At 42.3% G+C, this 15,231-nt stretch overlaps 1 protein-coding gene and 1 non-coding gene across 2 annotated transcripts in view; one reads left to right on the top strand and one right to left on the bottom strand.

The window, feature by feature from the left end:
• The window catches only part of LOC124776579, a 349,622-nt gene that overhangs the window by 232,667 nt on the left and 101,724 nt on the right, over positions 1 to 15,231 (top strand). The window lies entirely within an intron of this gene.
• Positions 2,310 to 2,384, bottom strand: Trnas-cga. Its single transcript has one exon. It is a non-coding gene; the product is annotated as a tRNA-Ser (tRNA).

Here is a 15,231-nt window from a genome sequence, read left to right as displayed (position 1 = left end):
TGCCGAACACGATGGCTTTCCCTTTTGGTGGTGCCATCTGGCTGTCCGAAACGTGGTCTTCTTGCTTACGACCGTATGTTCTCGTGAACAGCACTGCTGGCAGCAATGTACAGTGGCTACATTCCTGCGAAGTCGTTCTGCAATATTGCAGAAGGAACATCCAGCTTCTCGTAGCCCTGTTACACGACTTCGTACAAACTCAGAGAGGTGTTGACAATGGATCTTTGTTGAACATTGCTACGTACCGGTGAAAATAGTGTAATGAATGAGAAAAGTTAAGATCGGAATTGATTATCCCGGACGAGACAAACCATTTCCGAGGTACAGGGAAAGGAGATGATGAAGACCGATATTGGGCAATGTGTGCCTCAGATTAGATACGAGTATTTGGCTCACTGTTGTCGTAGAGGTTGAGCCACACACGTCGGCTTTAACGCCCTGCAGTAACTTGACTACGCAACATACGTCGGTTGATAGTGACCTTGCAGCCTAATTTACCAGGCATTGGCTAATCAGTGTGAATAATAAATAACATGAAGTGCAACTGTTTGCGGCCGGCCGCGGTGGTCTAGCGGTTCAGGCGCTCAGTCCGGAACCGAGCGACTGCTACGGTCGCAGGTTCGAATCCTGCCTCGGGCATGGATGTGTGTGATGTCCTTAGGTTAGTTAGGTTTCAGTAGTTCTAAGTTCTAGGGGACTGATGACCACAGATGTTAAGTCCCATAGTGCTCAGAGCCATTTGAGCCATTTTTTTTTGCAACTGTTTGCGTTAAATAAAATAAATATCATGTGATGTCACAATTAAATGATGCAGTCGAGCTAGAAGATACTATGTAAAAATAATTGGTTTATTCATTCAGTAGCTCTCTGAAATAATTAAAGATGGTGGTCCTACATAAATTATTTAAATAATAAAATAAATCCCACAGTGAAGCTTGAAATGAGGCATTCAAATCAAAATGTATCACATTCCACAATACTAACTTTTCATTGAGCTCAACTCTACAACACGTCCCAACTGCTGAATTATGACGAAGTCCCACATCACACGAATATTTTCAGAGTCCCGACTGTTATAAAAGTATCTAATGCGACCGCAGGCCGCCCAAGTTAAAACGACATTTGATAACTGTTCTTACAACTACCGAACGTAACTGGCTCTTCGCTCGTGAAACTTGAGCTACCCTTTTCACATCGTCCGCTGGCTATCAACTGGCCTCGTAACTTAATATTAGATTGATTATCGCTGTGTAGCGTTCATGGCCGGTAACTAGAATGCAGTTCTACGGCCTAATACAATTCCCAACTGACTTCCTTGCATTCAAAAGCCAACTTCCATATTATTAGAGATATCACAGATATCAACGTTTCAATAGAACTGTTGTGACTGCTTTGTGATTTGGATGTACTCAGATCATTAAATTTACTACAAGAGATGTCTATAACATTCAATTTTTTCATTAGAGAAGAGGGAGAAAAGCGAAAATTAAGACAAATGCCTTCTGCGCCCTACAGCCAAACGACCCTTCCCACCTGCCTATCTCTCATCGGCGTTAAGCTTTCGGTGCATTACGCTCAAAAGAAAGCATTTTTGATGAAAACATTAACGTATAATATTTATAACATATTAGGTGCATGACACTGAATAGAAAGATGTTTATGAAATCTGTTTGTAGTCATGTACATATGTCGTGAAATGAGTGAACGACAATCCCAGAATTAGGTCATCACTTCGAGTTGTCTGGAGGACCATCTACTACGCAGATACATTCATTTGTTTCTTCCTTTCTGACTCGATGTAATCTGGAGGCACACGGTCCGTGGATCATCAGAAAGTGGTCGGTCCTTTTGAACAGTTCAGCCTTTGTCTGGTGTTCGGAAAGAAGCTGGGGATTCGTCTTCGTTTTTCGGAGGATGGATATACAGAGTGTTTCACAATTCCTGTTGCAGGTTTCTAGGGGTCGATTTAGTAGATACGTTTTCATAAGGAACCCATGACTGGAAACGTACCGCTTGGATGTAAAATAAGTTTGAAGATCGGATCATTTTCAAATCTCTGCTTCACTGTACGCATACAGCGGAGACAGTGAGCTATGACCTGTGTGCACTGCAGGAGCTGCTTAACATGACGGCCCCCGTCGTGAAGCTGCGACGTACGTTTACACACATACACGGTCCACAAACCCCGGAGCGCGTCTCTGGAGCACCAGAGTTGGCGCTCTTAGTTGATAACGTACCAGTTTCTCGCAGTGATGTTGCAGTCGGACGTAAATTGATGTGACTGAAACTTCCTGGCAGATTAAAACAGTGTGCCGGACCGAGACTCGAACTCGGGACCTTTGCCTTTCGCGGGCAATTGCTCTACCAACTGAGCTACCCGAGCACGACTCACGCCCCGTCCTCACAGCTTCAATTCTGCCAGTACCTCGTCTCCTACCTTCCAAACTTGAAGCTATGAGGACGGGGCGTGAGTCGTGCTCGGGTGGCTCGGTTGGTAGAGCACTTGCCGGCGAAAGGCCAAGGTCTGAGAGTTCGAGTCTCGGTCCGGCACACAGTTTTAATCTGTCAGGAAGTTTCATATCAGCGCACACTCCGCTGCAGAGTGAAATTGTCATTCTGGATGGATGTGATTGACTGAGGCGATCCAAATCAGGTTCTCGATACAGCCGTTATGCAGCTCTGCCATTTTGTAGCGTGCCATGAAGCGGTAGATTTGAAACTGATCCGATCTTCAAACTTATTTTATATCCAAACGGTACACTTCCGGACATGAGTTCCTTACTAAAACTTTCTTTACCAAGTACCCTCCGTAACCCCAAGATTGCAACAGGAATTGTGAAACACCTAGTATAATCGAAAATCAACATCAGGTATTAACAAAGTGCGATTATGACCTTTTTTTTAAGAACAGTTATTGAATCGGAGGATAGCTTAATGCAGGCGCGTACACTGAGGTGACAGGAGTCAGCTGGCCGTTGTGGCCGATCGGTTCTATGCGCTTCACTCCGGAACCGCGCTGCTGCTACGGTCGCAGGTTCGAATTCTGTCTCGGTCATGGATGTGTGTGATGTCCTTAGGTTAGTTATGTTTAAGTAGTTCTAGGTCTAGGGGACTGATGACCTCAGATGTTAAGTCCCATAGTGCTTAGACCCATTTGAACCATTTGGCAGAAGTCATGGGATAGCGATATGGACATATGCAGATGGTGGTAGTATCTCCTACACAAGGTATAATGTGGCAGTGCATCTTTATAGCTGTCATTTGTACTCAGATAATTTACGTCAAAAGGTTTCCGACGTGATTATGGCCGCACGAGGGGAATTAAGACTTGGACAGCGGAATGGTCGTTGGAGCCAGACGCATGGGACATTCCATTTCGGAAATCGCAGGGAAATTCAATATTCCGATATCCACAATGTCAAGAACGTGCCAAGGATACCAAATTTCAGGCATTACCTGTCACAATGGATAACGCAGTGGCCGACGGCCTTCACTTAACGAACTAGAGCGGCGGCGTTTGCGTAGAGTTGTCAGTACTGACACACAAGCAGCACTGCGTTATGTTAGACGTACGACGAACGTATCCGTTAGGGCAGTGCGGCGAAATTTGGCGTTAATGGATTGTGCTAGCAGACGACCGACGCGTGTACTTTTGTCAACAGCACGACGCTGCCTGCAGATCCTCTCCCGGGCTCGTGACCATATCGGTTGGACCCTAGACCTCTGTAAACCCGTGGCCTGGTCAGATGTGTCCTGATTTCAGTTGGTAAGAGCTGATGGTAGGGTTCGATTATGGCGCAGACTCCACGAAGCCACTGAACCAAGTTGTCAACAAGGGTCTTTTGAAGTTTGTGGTGGCTCCATAATGGTGTGGTGTGTTTACAAGGAATGGACTGGGTCCTCTGGTCCAATTGAGCCGATCACTGCCTGGAAATGGTTATATTCGGCTACATGGACACCATTTGCAGCCAATCATGTACTTCATGTTCCCAAACAACGATGGAATTTTTACTGATGCCAGAGCGCCATGTCACCTGGCCACAACTTTTCGCGGTTGGTTTGAAGAACATTCTGGACAGCTCGAGAGAAGGATTTGGGTACCCAGATCGCCCGACATGAATCCCATCGAACATATATGTGACATAATCGAGAGGTCAGTTCGTACACAAAATCCTGCACCAGCAATACTTTCGCGATTATGGACGGTTATAGAGGTAGAACGGCTCAATATTTCTGTAGAGAGCTTCCAACGACTTGAGCCTATGTCACATAGACGTCGAGCTGCTGCACTATGGTGGGCAAAGGGAGGTTCGACACGATATGAGGAGGCATTGTATGTAGTCCATTCATTAGCTCTTACTGTCTTGGATTAATGACGAGAGAAATGCGAAGTGACCTCGAGCATGACACGTGCAGACTGTAACGTGCAGACAGCATAGGCCAAGACGAAAGCACTTCCTGATGCTGTCACTAACAAGGTGGCATGGTTGGTCACCACCTGCATCAACAGCGTCAGCAGCGGGCTGTAGGAGGCTGTTTGTGTCATGGCAATTGTGATAAAATCATGCCCGTAGTTCCTGTACTACACGGGTAGATTTTTGAGTGTAACAATAACAGTCAAACGAAAAGAAAATTCAGCTAATTTACTGTTTCCCAAAATACTCACCTTCAAAATGTATACACTTTGCATGCGTTCGCCGGCCGAAGTGGCCGTGCGGTTAAAGGCGCTGCAGTCTGGAACCGCAAGACCGCTACGGTCGCAGGTTCGAATCCTGCCTCGGGCATGGATGTGTGTGATGTTCTTAGGTTAGTTAGGTTTAAGTAGTTCTAAGTTCTAGGGGACTGATGACCTAAGATGTTAAGTCCCATAGTGCTCAGAGCCATTTGAACCATTTTTGCATGCGTTCCCAATTCCGAAAATATTTTTTCCAATCTGATGTCGGTATGCCTATGTCAAAAACATGGATATATACACATCAAAAAAAGTTTTGCATCACCACGGTTCCCAGAACTCCTGAGGATAGACGTTGACTGTGGGCATTGTATCACAGACACAGTCCCTTTGACTGTTCAGAGATGTCACTAAACCCGCCCAAAGATGTAAACAACCATGCATGAGCAGCGCCTATTAGACGGAGGTGGTTCGACAGCCGAAAAGTTCCAGTAATTCCACGGTTCGTGTAGTATGTAGTTCAACCATGCCTCGATGTCAATACCGCGGTTCGATCACGTCTGCATTGTTACTTTAGCCAGGAAGGTCTCTCAACAAGGGAAGTGTCCAGGCGTATCGGAGTGAACCAAAGCGATGTTGTTCGGACATGGAGGACATACAGAGAGACAGGAACTGTGGATGACATGCCTCGCACAGACCGCCCAAGGGATAATACTGCAGTGGATGACCACTACCTACGGATTATGGCTCAGAGGAGCCCTGACAGCGACGCCACCATGTTGAATAATGCTTATCGTGAAGCCACAGGACATCGTGTTACGACTTAAAATTTGCGCAAAAGGCTGCATGATGCGCAACTTCACTCCCGACGTCCATGGCGAGGTCTATCTTTGCAACCACGACACTATGCAGCGCGGTACAGATGGGCCCAACAGCATGCCGAGTGGAGTGCTCAGAATTGGCATCATGTTCTCTTCACCGATGAGTGTCGCATATGCCTTTAACCAGACAATCGTCGGAGACGTATTTGGAGGCAACCCGGTCAGGCTGGACACTAGACACACTGTTCGCCCAGTGCAGCGAGGTGGAGGTTCCCTACTGTATTGGGGTAGCACTACGTGGCGCTGACGTACGACGCTGGTATTCATGGAAGGCACAGCAACGGCTGTACGATAAGTGAATACCGTCCTCCGATCGATAGCGAAACCATATCGGCAGCATATTGGCGAGGCATTCGTCTTCATGGACGACAATTCGCGTTCGCATCGTGCACATCTTGTGAACGACTTCCTTCAGGATAACGACATCGCTCGACTAGACTGGCCAACATGTAATCCAGACTTGAAACCTATCGAAAACGAACATACCTGGGATAGATTGAAAAGGGCTGTTTATGGACGATGTGACCCACAAACCACTCTGAGGGATCTACGCCGTATCGCCGTTGAGGAGGGCGACATCCTGACCAACAGTGCCTTGATGAACTTGTAGATAGCATGCCACGACGAATACAGGTATGCATCAATGCAAGAGGATGTGCTATTGGGTATCAGAGTTACCGATGTATACAACAGTCTGGGCCACCAACTCTGAAGGTCTCAGTTTATGGTGGTAGAACATACAATGTGTGGTTTCCATGAGCAATAAAAAGGGCGGAAACGATGTTTATGTTGATCTCTATTCCAATTTTCTGTACAGGTTCCGGAATTCTTGGAACCGAGGTGATGCAAAACTTTTTTGATGTGTGTAGAAGTATTGAACAGCTTCTCGATGTGATGAAAATCGTTGTGCTCGCAATTTTTGTTTCACATAAGTGATGAAAATGAAGTTTATTGTTGGCAAACAGATGAATACGGCAACAAGACATTATGAAAATGTTTTTCAGAGACAGGTATCAGTTGTAAATGGCTGGCTCTGAGCACTATGGGACTTAACATCTATGGTCATCAGTCCCCTAGAACTTAGAACTACTTAAACTTAACTAACCTAAGGACAGCACACAACACCCAGCCATCACGAGGCAGAGAAAATCCCTGACTCCGCCGGGAATCGAACCCGGGAACCCGGGCGTGGGAAGTGAGAACGCTACCGCACGACCACGAGATGCGGGCAGTTGTAAATAGTTGCTGACTTGCTTAAATAACTTAATGAAGCAAGATGTTTCGAGGCAAAAACTTGATATTCAGGCTGCAATGACAGTACAAAAACTTTTAACAAAAGAGCAAGTAGATATTAAAGTTGTCCTTTACAATTTTGGTATGTCCTGTGGTCATTTTTATTAATATGAAATACATGTCTCCTTGTGGTATGTTCAGTTACGTCCATTGCTGTGGCTTCTTGGATCTTCTGAAGCATTAGTTATAAACTTGCAAAGGACATTCAAAACACGTCATCAGACTTTACTGCGACAGTAGCGTTGATTATGACGACGCGTTTTAAGTGTCCTTTGCAAGTTATAATCAGTAGTTTACAAGACCCAAGAAGCCACAGCAGTGAACGTATCTGAACATCTCATAGAAATACAGCTACTTCGTATGAACAAGATGACCACAGCACATGCCAAGACTGTAAAGAACAACTTTAATATTTATTCGTTCTTTTGTTAAATGTTTTTGTATTCCTATTGCAGCCAGAAGATGAGGTTTGTGCTTCGAAAAGTGTTGCTGTATTAAATACCGTAATTTAAGTATATCAACGATGATTTGTGATTGGCAACTGTCTCTGAGAATCTTTTCATATTTCTGAAACAATCACGATAGTTTTAACACTCAATACGGCTCTAAAATTAAGTCTTAATTCGAGGTTTTTCTTGTTCAAATAATCAACTGCTTCACATGCTGTGTCATTGTTGGCATTCTCATGATGAAGAATGATTGCAACGTCTTCGGTTGTGTTTCCTAATTTAGTAAATGACTTGTGGCAAACAAATTATTTTATACCGTTCAGCATTAACTATTCCTCGACGTTCAAACCAATGGTCGCAACTTGTCTAACGCAACATAAGGAACGTGTGATTATTTACTTGGCAGTGCTTCGCGAAGAACCACATTTGTTGATTTCATTTCATCATGGAACGCTCAAACAGTTGATCGGTGCTTAGTTTACGGTTCATACAAAAATGTAAAAGTTCCGTCTCCTGTTACTATGTTGTATATCGATTTCACATTTTCTCTGTTATTTTTTTTTTTTTAGCTTTTACTTACATCACTCGATAAAAATCTAGTTTTCGGTTTCGGTCAAAATGCATGTATTCCATCGCGAAAGTAGCTTTATCACGGCAGTACTCTATATCCATATGGATGCCTCTGTCTCATGATAATTTGTATACTGACCGTTTTCAATCATATTTCGCAGTGCATCGATGTTTTTTGGAACGACGACCGATTTTGGCCGACATCGCGAAATTCATAACGACGGAAGCGCGACCGTGGTGAGATTATGCAAACCAATTATTAATAGTCTGTTCTGAAGTTGGCTTATTAACAGATGTTGAACGAAGCGATTCGAGCCATTGTTGTTGGGTTAGAATTTTAAAAAATTCTAAAATATTGGCAACGAAAATCTCCAAACGAAATTTACATTTCTTCATTATGCTTTTTTCTTTTAAAAAACACTGTAAACAAAGTAACTTACCAATTTCTGAGTTCCAATTGTTTTAACAATAAGAGATGACGAATTTTAAAGCTATAGTTGTCTCACATTTCCTTAGCGTTTTCTGTTGATTGTTTCTAAAATCTTAGAAGGTTGGAAGGGGTTGTAATGGCTCCACCACGGCTGTTACCTGGTCAATACGTATTTACTTTGTTTCGCACGATTAGCACGTGTAGCACTTCAGAATAGATCGAAACTGGCCAATCGTCCGAAGCGAAATAACGTGTTATCTTTGCAACAGCCGAGGCGGAACCATTACAATGTTCTTCAACAAATTCATGGCTGGGGTACGACACGTGTAGAAAATTAACTTGTGTCCCTCCTATTATGTTTCGAAATGGACGCTGACATACGCCACTTAACTGTCAACCGCTCGTGCTATCACAGGCCCATAAACAGTTGCGGCCCGTTGGTTACAAACGTCTGGGATGAGGTCACTCAGAAGATTAGGAAAGATTAGGATTTAACGTCCCTTCGACATCGAGGTGAGATTACTCGGCACTTTGCTACGGGGGAACCTGTTTCACATTGATACAATGTGTCACTTAGTCTTCCAGAAACTCATAAAGTACTTCTGTAATTTAAGGCCACGCTTAACAAGTTTTCCTGTTTCTTTCTAAGCTCTCATGCTGTTAACTTTGTGTCGAATAGTAACGTGAATTTATGCAACCATTACCCATAGGTAACCGTACGCCTTTTTTTAAATTTTTAAAACAATAGAGTCCTGGTGCCTCAGTACATTTTTCCATCTATCTGTTTTAGAATTTTCTTACAACACTGCACATATGTGATTCAAATATGTCCATAAATTTTCGCAACACTAGATTACTATCACGTCGATGTTTGGGAGAGAGGATACGAGCATTTGCTTCCATTTATATCGTATGGGTCAATAAGAAAGAACAGATTCTAACCGTTTATTACAGACGAAATATAAGAGATAGAAACACATTGCGTATGTCATTGGATAGAGGGAGGTTGAAAGTTTTGGCACAACTGCGCTGTTGTTTGTAGCAACATGGCGAGCACACCACAAGAGAAATCCTTTTGTGCGTCGGAATTTGCTCGAAGTCGGTACATTGATCAAGTGCAACGTGCATTCCGCACTCCACACAATAACATGATATATATGGGAAACAGAAACTATGCCAGATAATTGGAAAATTGGAATAATAATCCCCATCTATAAGAAAGGGAACAGAACAGCATGTGAAAACTATAGAGGCATAACACTTCTAAGCACAGCTTATAAGATCTTCACAAGTATATTACACGAAAGGATATGGAAGTGTGCAGAAGGCATACTAGGGGAATATCAGTGTGGCTTTCGACCAGACAGAGGAACAACTGATCAATGAATATGAGATAGATCTGCATTTCATATTCATCGATTTCAAACAAGCCTTTGACAGCATAAATCAGCAAGAACTGTACAAAGTATTGAAAGAAGTTGGTATATGTGCTAAAATAATAAGACTAATCAGAATGACAATAACAAAGACAAGTGCAAAAGTAAAGGTCCTTAGCAGAACAAGTGAAAGCTTTGACTTTAATAAAGGCGTGAAGCTAGGTGATAGTCTCTCCACTGTCCTATTCAATATAGCCCTGCATAGTGTAGTAAATAAAATCAACAAAAGAGGCGCCATATTTATGAAAACTAGCCAGATATGTGCATACGCTGATGACATTGCTGTAGTAGGAAGAAATACCAATACACTCCTATTAACGTACCGGGCAATGGAAACAGAAGCCTTAAAAATTGGCCTCATAGTAAATGAAAACTAAACAAATTATGTGATAATGTCACAATCTGAGGCCAGAAGAACCCCTAAAAACGTAAACATCAATGGGAAATGCTTCAAAGGAGTGCCCTCTTTTAACTATTTGGGAGCCCTAATAACAAATGATAACAGTATTGGAAAGGCTGTAAGGGAAAGAATACAAGCAGGAAGCAGAGCTTACTTTGCAAATATGCAACTTTTCAAAAATAGCCTTGTTACAAGAAAAACTAAACTCGTAATATATAATTCCCTAGTCCCCCAGTTATCACATACGGGTCAGATGTATGGACGTTGATAGAACATAATAAAAATGCACTAAAAACCATTGAGCGGAAAACACTAATCAAAATCTATGGGCCAATAAGGGAGGAAGAAGGCTGGAGAATACGCTACAATGCCGAATTACACGGGTTAATACAAGGCAGGGACATAGTGAAATTTGTCAAATCACAGCGAATACGATGGCTAGAACACTTGAAGATAATGGCAGGGGATAGAATTCCAAAGAAAATGATGAAAAGTGTGATCCATCATCAAGGCGAAAAGGGAGACCTAGAAGAAGATAATAATGTATATCACCAGTATGGGAGTCCGGGGATGGAAAAGAGCAGCAAATAACCTAGAAGTGTGCAGGAAGATTGTTGAAGAAGCCAAGGCTCACCAAGGGCTGCAGTGCTACTGAATAAGAGAAGAACGTGCATTCCGCAGTCGATTCAGCAAGAAGCCACCTCTTCACATCAAATTTACGACTGGCATACATTAGTTTTTGAAGTTGGTCGTACCTGCAAAGGGAAAAGCAATGGTCGTCCGCGCATGCCTTTTGGAGAAATCAATCGTATCCGAGATGCGCTCATACGGAGTCCCCGGAGGTCCACAAGATGGGCACTTCTCCAAAAATGATGTGGCGTGTTTTGAAACGACTCCTGCATGTGAAGCCTTACAAGTTGCAATTACTGCAGCAGCTGCGCCCCGACGGATATGGCAGAAGACATTTTTCTGAAGGACTCATCTTTTCGAATGAATCGACGTTTCATCTATTGGATAAAGTAAATTGGCATAATGTAAGAATTTGGGAGTGACAAAATCGTCATCGAACATGAAAGAGGCTCACAGAAATTGGACCTTCCCTCTTTACGGAGGAAACTGTGACAGGAATGTCATACCTGGACATGCTGCAAAATTGGTTGTTTCCTCAGCTTATACCTGGACATACTGTAAAATTGTTGTCAATGTCAATTAAATTCACCAACAACGGAGTAACTTAAGATGTTATTTTATTTTATTTTGAAGACTACCAGTTTCAGTATTTCATAATGCCGTCTTCAGGCCCCACATGCAGCTCTCCAAGCGAACGAAAATGTGGAATACGGTCATAAATCACTGGATGTCGTGAATTCAATCGTTTCACTCGTGCTTCATTCGAAGACTTGATGGCAACTGAATGAAGCACTAGTGAAACGACTGAATTCACGACATCCAGTGATTTATGGCCGTATATCACATTTTTGTTCGCTTGGAGAGGTGCTGATAGGGCCTGAAGATGGCATAATGAAATGCTGAAACTGGTAACCTTCAAAATAAAATAAAATAACATCTTAAGTTACTCCGCTGTTGGTGAATTTCATTGACATTGTCAATTACTTAACCAGCCGATGTCCCCTGTCCATAATGGAGCAACAGAGACTGCTGCGAAATTGGTTGTTTGCTCAGCTTCGCTAAGATTTCATTTTTATGCATGACGGGGCGCCGCCACACTTTCACCTTGAGGTGCAGCGTTATCTTGACAACAACACCCCACAGTGCTGGACTGGAAGAGGTGGACAACAAGATATTATTCATTGTTTTGACCTCCCTGGTTACCAAAGCTCACACCTTGCTATTTTTTCCGTGGGGGTACATAGAAGGCAGTCTTTGTCCAGCCTATGGCAGCTGTACATCAAGACCTAAGAAAGCTAATTGTTAAAGCTGACGCTTCGATGAACGGGGAGTTTGGTATTTCTCGAGCAACGCATGATATTTGTGTTGAGTGGATGGGATAGTGTCTCCGCGAACATAAAAATTTGAACTATCTATCCAGTGACATGCGCAATATGTTTCTATCTTTTCTAGTTTGTCTGTAATAAACAATAAAATTCTGTTTTTTTCTTTTTGAATCACGCTGTACCATATGATCTGCGAGTATAGAAACGCCGTCCAGCACAAATAGGTAGTCTCCCCATCATTTCAAAAAATCAAAACCTAAAAACTATTACGGACAAAATGTCGTGGTTTGCTGTAAAACGCTTAACATCTCTCAAAGGTTTTTTTCTCTTTGTCCTATGTTGAAGACTGCACTTGAAGTACATCTAAATGGCGACAGACCGGGAGAGTGTAAAGTGTGTTATCTGGTATGCACAACTGAAATTTATGACGGCGGTACTGCACAATTATCTACGGCCGTATGGGAGGGCACCACCGACAATAAAACAAGTATAATGAGGTGGTTCAAAAACTTTCCTCGAAGTGGAGGTCCCCCAGTATCTCCAACACGTGTTGACGGAGTGCAAGCTGCATTTCTACGCCGCTCCTAGAAGTCAGTTCGTCTTGTATCACGCGAACTGCAGAAAGTAAGATCAACTGTCTGTAAAGTGTCACGTAAGCGGTTACTCCTTTTTGCGTTCAAAGTGCAAGTGGTCCAAGAATTTTGTGTGACGCATTCACGATCCACGCTCTCCTGAATAGATGCTGACAATGATTGTCTGAAAAAGTGTCTGTTATCAGATGAAGAAACGTTCCACATTAAGGGGCGCCGACTTATAAAACATATTTGGGGGGGAGGGGGGGGGGCATACTGGGGATCTTGCCCCGGGAAATTTTCTAAATTTGAGATGAAAAATAGTGAGTTTTAGTTTTTAAAGCATTTTAGAGTCATATGATGAACATTAGAACCCCGAAAACTGGATTCTCGATAACTCGGCACTCCGGGAAACTCGACAAACCTGACACTTTTTTTTTTTGCTTTGAAAAAAAAGAAAAATAAATAAACAGGCTCGGTATTTTCGTAGAAAGCTAATTTAATTTACAGTAATAGTCATGTTTATAGGCTACTACAGAACAGTGAATATATAGCTCTGAAGAGACTGAAATTATATTTAAATAAATCATAAACTATCATAAAAACAATAAAACATAAAATATTGCTGTCGCACAGTAATAGCATTTTGATTAATAAGTGAAATAGCTAATTTAAGCTTTCTTTGAATAAGGCTCAGGGTTCATTAAATAAAAACAATATCTCAAAGTTAATGCTTTAATACAGTTAATACAGTATGCCTAATACTGTCAGTCGAAAAGTACGTAAATAGCTGTTTTTAATTGGGTCTTACACCCTAAAAATAATATTTAAAAATAACTAATAGAGAATTATAGTAATATAGTACTATAGTAATGTAGTACTAAACTAGTACTAATATTTTGAAACTGAAAATTTAACATTATGTATGTATTTAATATTAATTTAATATTCTATATTCTATAATTTAATATTCTATTTTATGAAGATTTTTAATATTGCTCTAAATACCATTATTAGGGCTAGAGTGTCTTTAGAACGATGCAAATGTCGAACGTCTGACTGGATTACTGAATATGGAGTCGTCGAAGACTGGTTTGATATCCAATTCATCCAAAACATCTCGGTGGGCATGACGAACATCCAAGTTGTTCAATCGCTTCTGTCCCATTGTTGATCGGAGATATGACTTCAGACGCCTAAGGGCGCTAAATGACCGCTCTGTTGTTGCTGTCGTGACTGGAACTACTTGGAGAAGCTTAATGTACTTCACTACTTCACATAACATATCTCCAACTGCAGGTTCTTGTGTAAAGTACTTTATTATGTCACGCAAGTTTTTAAGACCAGTTTCAGCACCTCATTAATGCCACCTTCAGGCCTCTATGCACTCTATGAATAGAGAATCAGATACATCGATGCATGCATAACTGGAGCCATCATTACCTGAATTCCAAGAATTTTTGTGGAGTCTGTACTTCAAAGACTTGACCTGAGTTGTTGTTAAGTCTTCGAAGTATATACTACACAAAAAATTCACGGAATCTAGGTACTGATGGCTCCGGATATTCACGCATCGATGTATATGATAATCTACACATTGAGTGCACAGGGGCCTGAGGGTGGCATTAAAGAGGTGCGGAAACTGGTGGCATAAATAAAATAACGACTTATGGAAACATTGGTTGTCTGGTGATTTTTCTTTTGTAAATATGACCGGCCGATCTCCCTTATCCGCAATTGATCAGCAGACGTTCCCGGAGAGGTGGGGATAGGTCATGATGGCCCCATGGCGTGACCACTGCACTCTCCCGATGTCACGCCATTAAACTTCTTTTTGTAGAATTACGTAACGGATTGAATGTACACAACACCAGTCAATGACATTTCTATCCTTCGCACACGAAACAGTGAAGCAATATGAATAGTTGATGCTGCAACGCTGATTCATCCTTGGACAGAACTCTAAAACCAACTTGATGTTCTACGAGCGACGAGTGGGGAAAAAAGCGAAATTCTAGCATAACAGAAAAAAAAACCTTTGAGAGCTGCTAAACGTCTCATAGCAAAACTCGATGCTCCCTCTAATGCTTTGCAAGTTATGATTATTTTTAAATGATAGCAGGTCTTTATGGACACTGTATAAGAAATCATGTCCCCACCACCTCAGTGTCTGAGCGTTTAGCGTGTCTCACAGTCATGAAACAAACTTCATTTCCTGGTGGTCAATGATTTTCCCCTTGGTGGTAGGATTCAGGCACCTTAGGTCAGTTGATGGGCTCCTTGAATTAGAAGGAGCGGCTGCAAGGTCTGGAAATCTGACAACTGCCAGACAAGACCACTGACCCCATGCTCCTCTATACAGCGTCCAAATAAGGCCGTGTGGTAAGGATGACTAGGCGGTCTTGCGGAATCCTGTAGTACTCTGCTCCTGATCGCGAGATTAACACAAAAAATTATAATTTTGGTTATAGAAGAGTTGAAAACAAATGATTCGCTAGATCCGAATGAAATCCCAGTTTGGTTTTACAAACAGTACGCTACCTCACTGCCCCTTATTTAGCGTGGATTTGTCG

The sequence above is a fragment of the Schistocerca piceifrons genome, chromosome 2, assembly GCF_021461385.2.
Source record: "Schistocerca piceifrons isolate TAMUIC-IGC-003096 chromosome 2, iqSchPice1.1, whole genome shotgun sequence".
In the NCBI taxonomy this organism is placed as follows: Eukaryota; Metazoa; Arthropoda; class Insecta; order Orthoptera; family Acrididae; genus Schistocerca; species Schistocerca piceifrons.
This window is presented reverse-complemented; position numbering and strand designations above follow the sequence as displayed.